This window comes from Dreissena polymorpha, chromosome 15 (genome assembly GCF_020536995.1).
Source record: "Dreissena polymorpha isolate Duluth1 chromosome 15, UMN_Dpol_1.0, whole genome shotgun sequence".
Lineage (NCBI taxonomy): Eukaryota > Metazoa > Mollusca > Bivalvia > Myida > Dreissenidae > Dreissena > Dreissena polymorpha.
Window position 1 is genome coordinate 57,742,394 of NC_068369.1, and position 7,500 is coordinate 57,749,893.

The 7,500-nt window shown below is 33.3% G+C and overlaps 1 protein-coding gene across 1 annotated transcript in view; it reads left to right on the plus strand.

Moving 5' to 3' along the window:
• The first annotated feature begins 7,421 nt into the window (after positions 1-7,421).
• The window catches only part of LOC127860867 (uncharacterized), a 15,164-nt gene continuing 15,085 nt past the window's right edge, over positions 7,422-7,500 (plus strand). The window contains exon 1 of the mRNA XM_052399168.1: positions 7,422-7,500. This exon is cut by the window's right edge and continues 32 nt beyond it. The gene's annotated coding sequence lies outside the window, so the exon portion shown is untranslated.

The following is a 7,500-nucleotide window of genomic DNA, read 5'->3' on the forward strand; positions in this document are numbered from 1 at the left end:
TGTGTGTGTGTGTGTGTGTGTGTGTGTGTGTGTGTGTGTGTGTGTGTGTGTGTGTGTGTGTGTGTGTGTGTGTGTGTGTGTGTGTGTGTGTGTGTGTGTGTGTGTGTGTGTGTGTGTGTGTGTGTGTGTGTGTGTGTGTGTGTGTGTGTGTGTGTGTGTGTGTGTGTGTGTGTGTGTGTGTGTGTGTGTGTGTGTGTGTGTGTGTGTGTGTGTGTGTGTGTGTGTGTGTGTGTGTGTGTGTGTGTGTAAACCAACAATCAACGATACAACAGCGAAGATACCTCAGCAGCGTTAAATCGTCGTCAACACCGTACATGAATTTAATGAGACATTATCATTATAACAATCTAAGTCGCTTTTTCATTGTGCCTTAGTTTGACTCCAAAACACGGGAAGGTGTATATTGACACTAATTATTATGAACAATTTTACGACAAATTATGTTGACATAAGCCTAATTCTCGGCGAATGACATTGGTCGTGATGTAAACAAAAATCTCGAAATATTCGTTTCAATTAATCAGTTAAACATTGCAGTATTTGTAAAATAAACATCAAACGATGCTAACAATGTTTTTCTAGTTAACTGATACTTAATTGGTCCCTTATGTACCAAATTTGATTATTCATTCATATATCCGTTTCTAGATAGCGCGTGTAGAGTAGATATTAAAATAAAAAAGCGAAATGCTTACGCACGTTTTTTTTTAAATAAGTTTGATCATGTAGAGAGTACATCAAATTTTATATAATTATGCTGAGGTTTCTTCTGCCGCTGATTTCGATAATGATGCTGATTACAGTTATGATGCTGATATTGCTGCCAAGGCGTAATGATGATGATGATGACTATGATAATGATGACGCTGATGATTTAGTATGAAGACAACGTTGGAGATGTTGATGGTGATGATGATTTTTATGACGATGCTGCTACTGTTATTGCTGCTGATTGTTATAAAGATGATGATAATGATAGCGAACATTGAAAAAGAAGAAGAAAAATAAAAATATATTGAACATAATAATGAAATTAATGATGCTGACAAAAATAATGATGATGATGATGATTATGGTGGTGGTAGTAGTGATGATGATGATGATCATCATCATCATCATCATCACCCTCATCATCATCATTTAAATCTAACAGCCATACTTGAGTATCTATTCATTTGGAAATAACACAATTCACAGAACGTTACTTCGTTTACATTACGTGGTTCTTTTTTTGTTGAACTTCTAAAAGTGATAATTAAATGCAGCTGTGTTTGAATGTCGCAAGATTGCGACTCTTAAAATTATAGTATTCAAGTAAACTAGGATAAAGTCTATCAACATTTATTAGACAACTATAAGTTCCCTCTTTTCTTGTTCTTCGCAAAAGTGTGGAAGAAGTGTAAGCAATAGAAAAAAATTGTCAAGAGATATTGTGCCGTTGCTTTGTACAGCATTTTAATTGCACAAACAAGTAAATGTAAAAGAAATAGAATACGTCAATGCGCATGTATGTTACTGTGATCCATTATAATAAGAATAAGCGTTTCATGTGTAAGAATATTAAAAAATATGTTGTAATGCGTGTTTACAAATTAAATACAAGAACAATAGCATGAAATAAACGTGTCATTTATTTAAAAAACAACAAACCATTTGAATATTTTTTTTAAAGGAAGCCACATGAATTGCCTTCTATGTTCTTAACGTCCTTGTTTTTAAACTGGCACGTTGCTACCTAAAATAACATATTTAATCTAATTTATGGGAAATGTAAGCAAAAAAATTAGTTGAATAATTGCAATCACTTTAAACAAACACACAACTTGCCACACAGAACCAAACTCATTACACGTGTTTGTGTTATGTCTCCATAGTCTGAATGAAATACCTTTTTCAAGATGCACGGCGACACAGAACTGACCATTGTTTTACGCAAGTATCGTCACGCGAGAGGAACAACATAATGCGTACTTTGATTGCTTACAAATATTTTTATTCGCATTTATTCGTACGGTAATTCAAATTAAAAAAAAATACATTTGCAATTAGGTGTGGACATGCAAGTAAAAAGGGCATATCCGTATGTTTCATGAGAAACGATTAAGATTGTTAATTCGAAAGGTTCGAAGGTGGAAACAATATTTATCTGGCCCGGTTCATCGGTTGTTCTTAATTATACCGCATAAGTAAAAGATGGATGCATCGCCTTGAAAATGTCTAAAATGCCTCAACTTTTTTTGTTTTTATAACGATAGAAGGATATTCAAGGACGAACGAATTTGGTAATGTTCGCTACCGCCTACTAAAAAATATACGTGTACTACACTACTACTTCTACTACTTCTACTACTACTACTACTACTACTACTACTACTACTACTACTACTACTACTGCTACTACTACTGCTACTACTACTACTACTACTACTACTTCTTCTACTACTACTACTACTACTACTACTACTTCTTCTTATACTACTACTACTACTACTACTACTACTACTACTACTACTACTACTTTCTACTACTACTACTACTACGACTACTACTACTACTGCTACTACTACTACTACTACTACTACTACTACTACTACTACTACTACTACTACTTCTACCACTACTACATCTACTACTTCTACTAGAACTACAAAAACAACAACAACAACAACAACAATAACAACAACTACTACTACTACTACTTCTACTACTACTACTACTACTACTACTACTACTACTACTACTACTACTACTACTACTACTACTACTACTACTCATACTTCTACAACTACTACTACTACTACTACAACTACTACTACTTCTACTACTGCTACTACTTCTACTACTAGTAATACTACTACTACTACTACTTCTACCACCACTACTACTACTTCTTCTACTTTCTCTTTCTATTACTACTACCACTACTAATAACAACTGTACACATAATGGAAAGTAATAAACGTTTCAATAGTTGCTTATGAAACTTCAGACACAATAGAACTTTTATTGAGGACGTTGTGACTTTGTTAGTGGTAATAATTAGTTAAATACATTTAAGTATAATCTTCATAGTGAAGTAGTTGCTCGCAATAATCACAATTATTAAAAACTCATAAAGGTTTTCAACGTGTTTTATTTTTGTAATAGTGAACAAGCTCTAATTTGTTTCACTTAAACTTGAATGCATTGTTATGATGCTGGTTCAACAATTGTTTTAAGAGACAATGTTGTTAAAATTCGAATAGTTAGTTGACATGAAATTATATAATATATTGTATGAATGCAACTTATGAATGATATCCATATAAAAAACACAAGTAGATGGCGGATAAAAGAATATAGAATTCTATAGAATTATAGAAGATCAAAATATTTAAAAATGAAATACAAATCGAAGAAGGGACTAACGACTTTTCAAATAAATTACAGCAGATAACATTATCAATAAGCAATTGTACTTTCATGTTTGGCAAAACAGGAAAGCCAACAATTAAAATACCAAGTCAATTGTAAACATGAAATTTTAAAATGAATATTTGATTAGCATGGACCATTGTTTTTATCATATATTCATTGTGGTATTCAGTACTATATTGTATTTACGCTGTCGACATATTATATTTATCAAAATTCACGTTTGTGCAGTCATTTCCGATGACAAATATATGTAACCGTTGATTGTAATAAAACGAACTTTAATGAATGCTTGAAATTACAAAGAAATATGTTACCTTTAATATGTTAAACAATCGATGTATTTAAGACTGTTATTCCGATTATTGTTCATATATTTAAATTGATAATCAAGGCACAAATGTTGCCACAAAATGTATCGGACAGACACGTTGCCTTTCTTCGATATGCTAATATCGACGATTTTCCCAATATTTTGAAGCTGAATATTCGAATACACTCACAGTGAAAGTTAATGACATAAGAGAATAAATATTCGCTTAGAGGTCTGTACTATGCTGAGACTTAAGTTATCTTGAGTCATATCCACGAATGTTAATGCTCTAGAAAACTTTAAAGCATGTTTATTACGAAGAACTCTGTTGACCTTATCTAACCGTATATAGACGGCTTTGCTTTAGATTTGTTTCATTTGAGTTACTGATTCCTAGATTATTTGTTCAACGATTAACGTATTGACTGACTTATTTAAACGAGATGTTGACATTGCTTTAATACTTCCGTGTCCGCAACAAGCGCTTGACTTATAGCAAATTCGTATTCGTTGTTCAGTTTAATGTATATTTATAAAACAAACCGCTCGTATAGAACTCTTGATAAACTGTACAGGCTCTCACAGTCATGATGATTTTGTTATATTAATATTGGTAGGATATAACAACCAGGGTGTATAAGAACAGAAATGTTTCTATCCATCGCCATGTGTCTGTTATGATGAGTCAAAGGTATGTGAGCGAGCTCTGTTTGCGTTACAACATTTTCAAACATTGTATTTGTTATCTGATTTTGTGTGTATTTTGACTCGAACGTGAACCTAACTCTAAGCAACCCGTTTTGTTCTTTATCACATTTAATGCTTTATTTTACTTTGCTTCAGTACAATACGAATTAATTCAATTTTTAATCCCATGTTCCTTCTAGAAATGTTTCCACCATGATTTCTCTGTTGGATTAAGTTGTCTGGAGGTGTTTGGACTTTATCTGTCATGCAGTTAAATTTAGCATCAATTAATCAAGCTTTATATGTTCTGTATGCATGACCTGGCTTGCTGAAGTTTTGTTAATACCATACAATATTGAAATGTTATTAAACATAACTTTTTAGTTTTTAAAGCACACTTCTGTCGAAAGAACTTGGAATGGCTAATATTATTTTGTTTGAAATACGAAAAGCATAGTTAAAATACAAACAACCTTTTAGAAGGCTAACATTGGATCAAAACACGATTGCATATATTGAGTTACTGAAAAACGTTTCAACTGTGTGTACAAATTTAAAAATCTGAAAAGGTTTACAATTTTTATCATGAAGAATATTAGGTAAATGTATGCTTGAATTATTCAGAAGACTTTAAAATTTGTTTGTTTGCATTTTAAGTAGTTAAATGTGCCTCACCGAAGCAAATAGTAAAACCAAAGTTTACGATGATATACGAGGGAGAAACAGCAATGCTGAGTTGTGACAGAAATTCAGGAGCTGCTTCAATTGGTCGCATTTCTAAACAAGCATTAGTTTGGAAGAAAAATGGACAAGGAAACACTAAAGTCTGAAGGACGATTTGCGATAGATCAAACGTCGGGTGCGAATTTGATTATATCAAAGATATCGCTTCATGATCAGTTTAATGCCACGTGTTCTGAATTGGAATTGGAAAGTAACACGACTGCAACGAGCAATGTGCTTACTATAAAGGTTGCTAGTAAGTAACTACTTATATAGAATAAACGTCATCGGTGTGAATATTCTTTCATAAAAAAACATTAAAACATGTTTATCATAGTTCAGAGTTTGCTTATTGAAGTTGGTCAGTTCTACATTCATGCAACTAACAATAAACACAAGTTTTTTTAACAACACGCTTTTTCATTTTACAGGTAATAAATAAACAAATACAACGTTTCTGTTTATATTTCAATTATAGAATGCTTTGAAATTTCAATCCTACTTTTTATGTTAACTTACAACACTAATACGATATGTCGTTCGTTTTTCTTTCTTTCATCAAGTAGAAATTAAATGCCATTGATATTACGTATGTCTCTATTTCCAGAGTGATTTATATTTATTGTATTACCATGAAGTAACTCACAGCAATATACGCACATTTTTGATGCCGTATTAATTGCTCCTTCAATACCTGAATATATATTGCGAGAAGGTGAAAAGATTGAAAACATCACATGCTTCTCTTCACGCTATCCGAATAGTACATACCAATGGCATAAATTTGTCAGTAACTATACTGAAGTCGGAAACACAAGCGTTTTATCACTTGGCACTGTAGATAGAAATGACAATGGTATATACGTGTGTGCTGCTGAGGTTCCTGGTTGTCGATGCAAATATATGAGTCCAACTGTCATTATCGTTGTAACATGTAAGTAAAACACTACACACCTTTTACACATTTTCGTAAACATCCGTTTTCATACTCGTTATACCTTAATCCTGACATACGGCGTTATTTGACAATTGAGCCATCTAGTTGTTAGAGTAGACTCTAAAGATGATCTGAGCGAACTATTGCGACGAAATTGCTGCTGTGTATTTGTCGCAACAACGCAGCGATAATATTTCCAGGTATATGTCATGTTTTTGTGTAATGTTCAGCAGCGCTTGCACAGTATGTACATTGAAAAATAAACTAAACAAATGTTTGCATTTAGGGTAAATTTTATTATAATTTTGCTTGATTTATGTTATCACGTAGGGTAGATGGTCCAGAAAACCTGACACTGTCTCCAAAAAATCTCTCCCATGTATTGACCGAAGGAGAACCGTTGTCAAACATAACATGTTGTGCGACATGTGTTCCCGAATGTGTATACAATTTGACCAAACTAGGCAATCTAGAGAATGCAAAAAGCTCAAATGTGCTATCTTTTGAGTTATTGCATCGAGTGGAGGCTGGAATTTACTTCTGTACAGCGATTAATCCTACGACCTGGAAATCTGAGCGAGGATTTAACATAACTGTGAATGTCATTTGTAAATATTATTAAATTAATATCATTCCTAGAAACGTTTGCACTGCAACAAATCTCAAGTAGAAACGTACAGTTTGTTGAAGTTGATGTGTGCAAATACTAACACAATTGTACTCTTTCGTTTCATGTTGAAATCATAGATGTACCTGACTCCGTTTGCCTCAACGAACCTCCCGCATGGACGGTCATTGAAGGCCAGGAAATTCCAAAAATCACCTGTCAGTCAACATGCTGGCCTCGCTGTTCTTACATGTGTAAATTGTACAACGATAAGAACGAGACAATTTTTTAGAGCAATAGCTGTGAGCTAGTTGTTGAAAATGTGACCCGAAATCTTACCGGATATATTACATGTTCTGCTGTAAATAATGAAAACAAGAACACAGTAACGAATACAAGCAGACTCATAGTCAAGTGTAAGTTAGCAATACTATGTTTTGATATTAGAGCTTTTTAATCGTTAGACTCTATTTTGTGTTATAAAATTCATATTATAAAATAAATGTTTTAAATTATAAACGTTGTGCTGTATTTAGATCCTCCGGATGTTATAATGTCTACAGAACAAACCGACGTCCTCGAAGGTCAAACATTAAATATGCTTAGCAAGGCAGATGGAGTTCCGGCCAGATATCCATTCTTTGTAATAACTCAAACACTGCATGGGAGACAGATATCAAATCATTATAGACACATTGACAGTGATGACAGCTTGACGAATATTATTTCATTGACTTTCTCTACATTGCGTTAGGAAGATTCTGGAACATACACGTGTAATGTATCGAACGGTGTGCGAGGCACAAGCGGTCAACTATA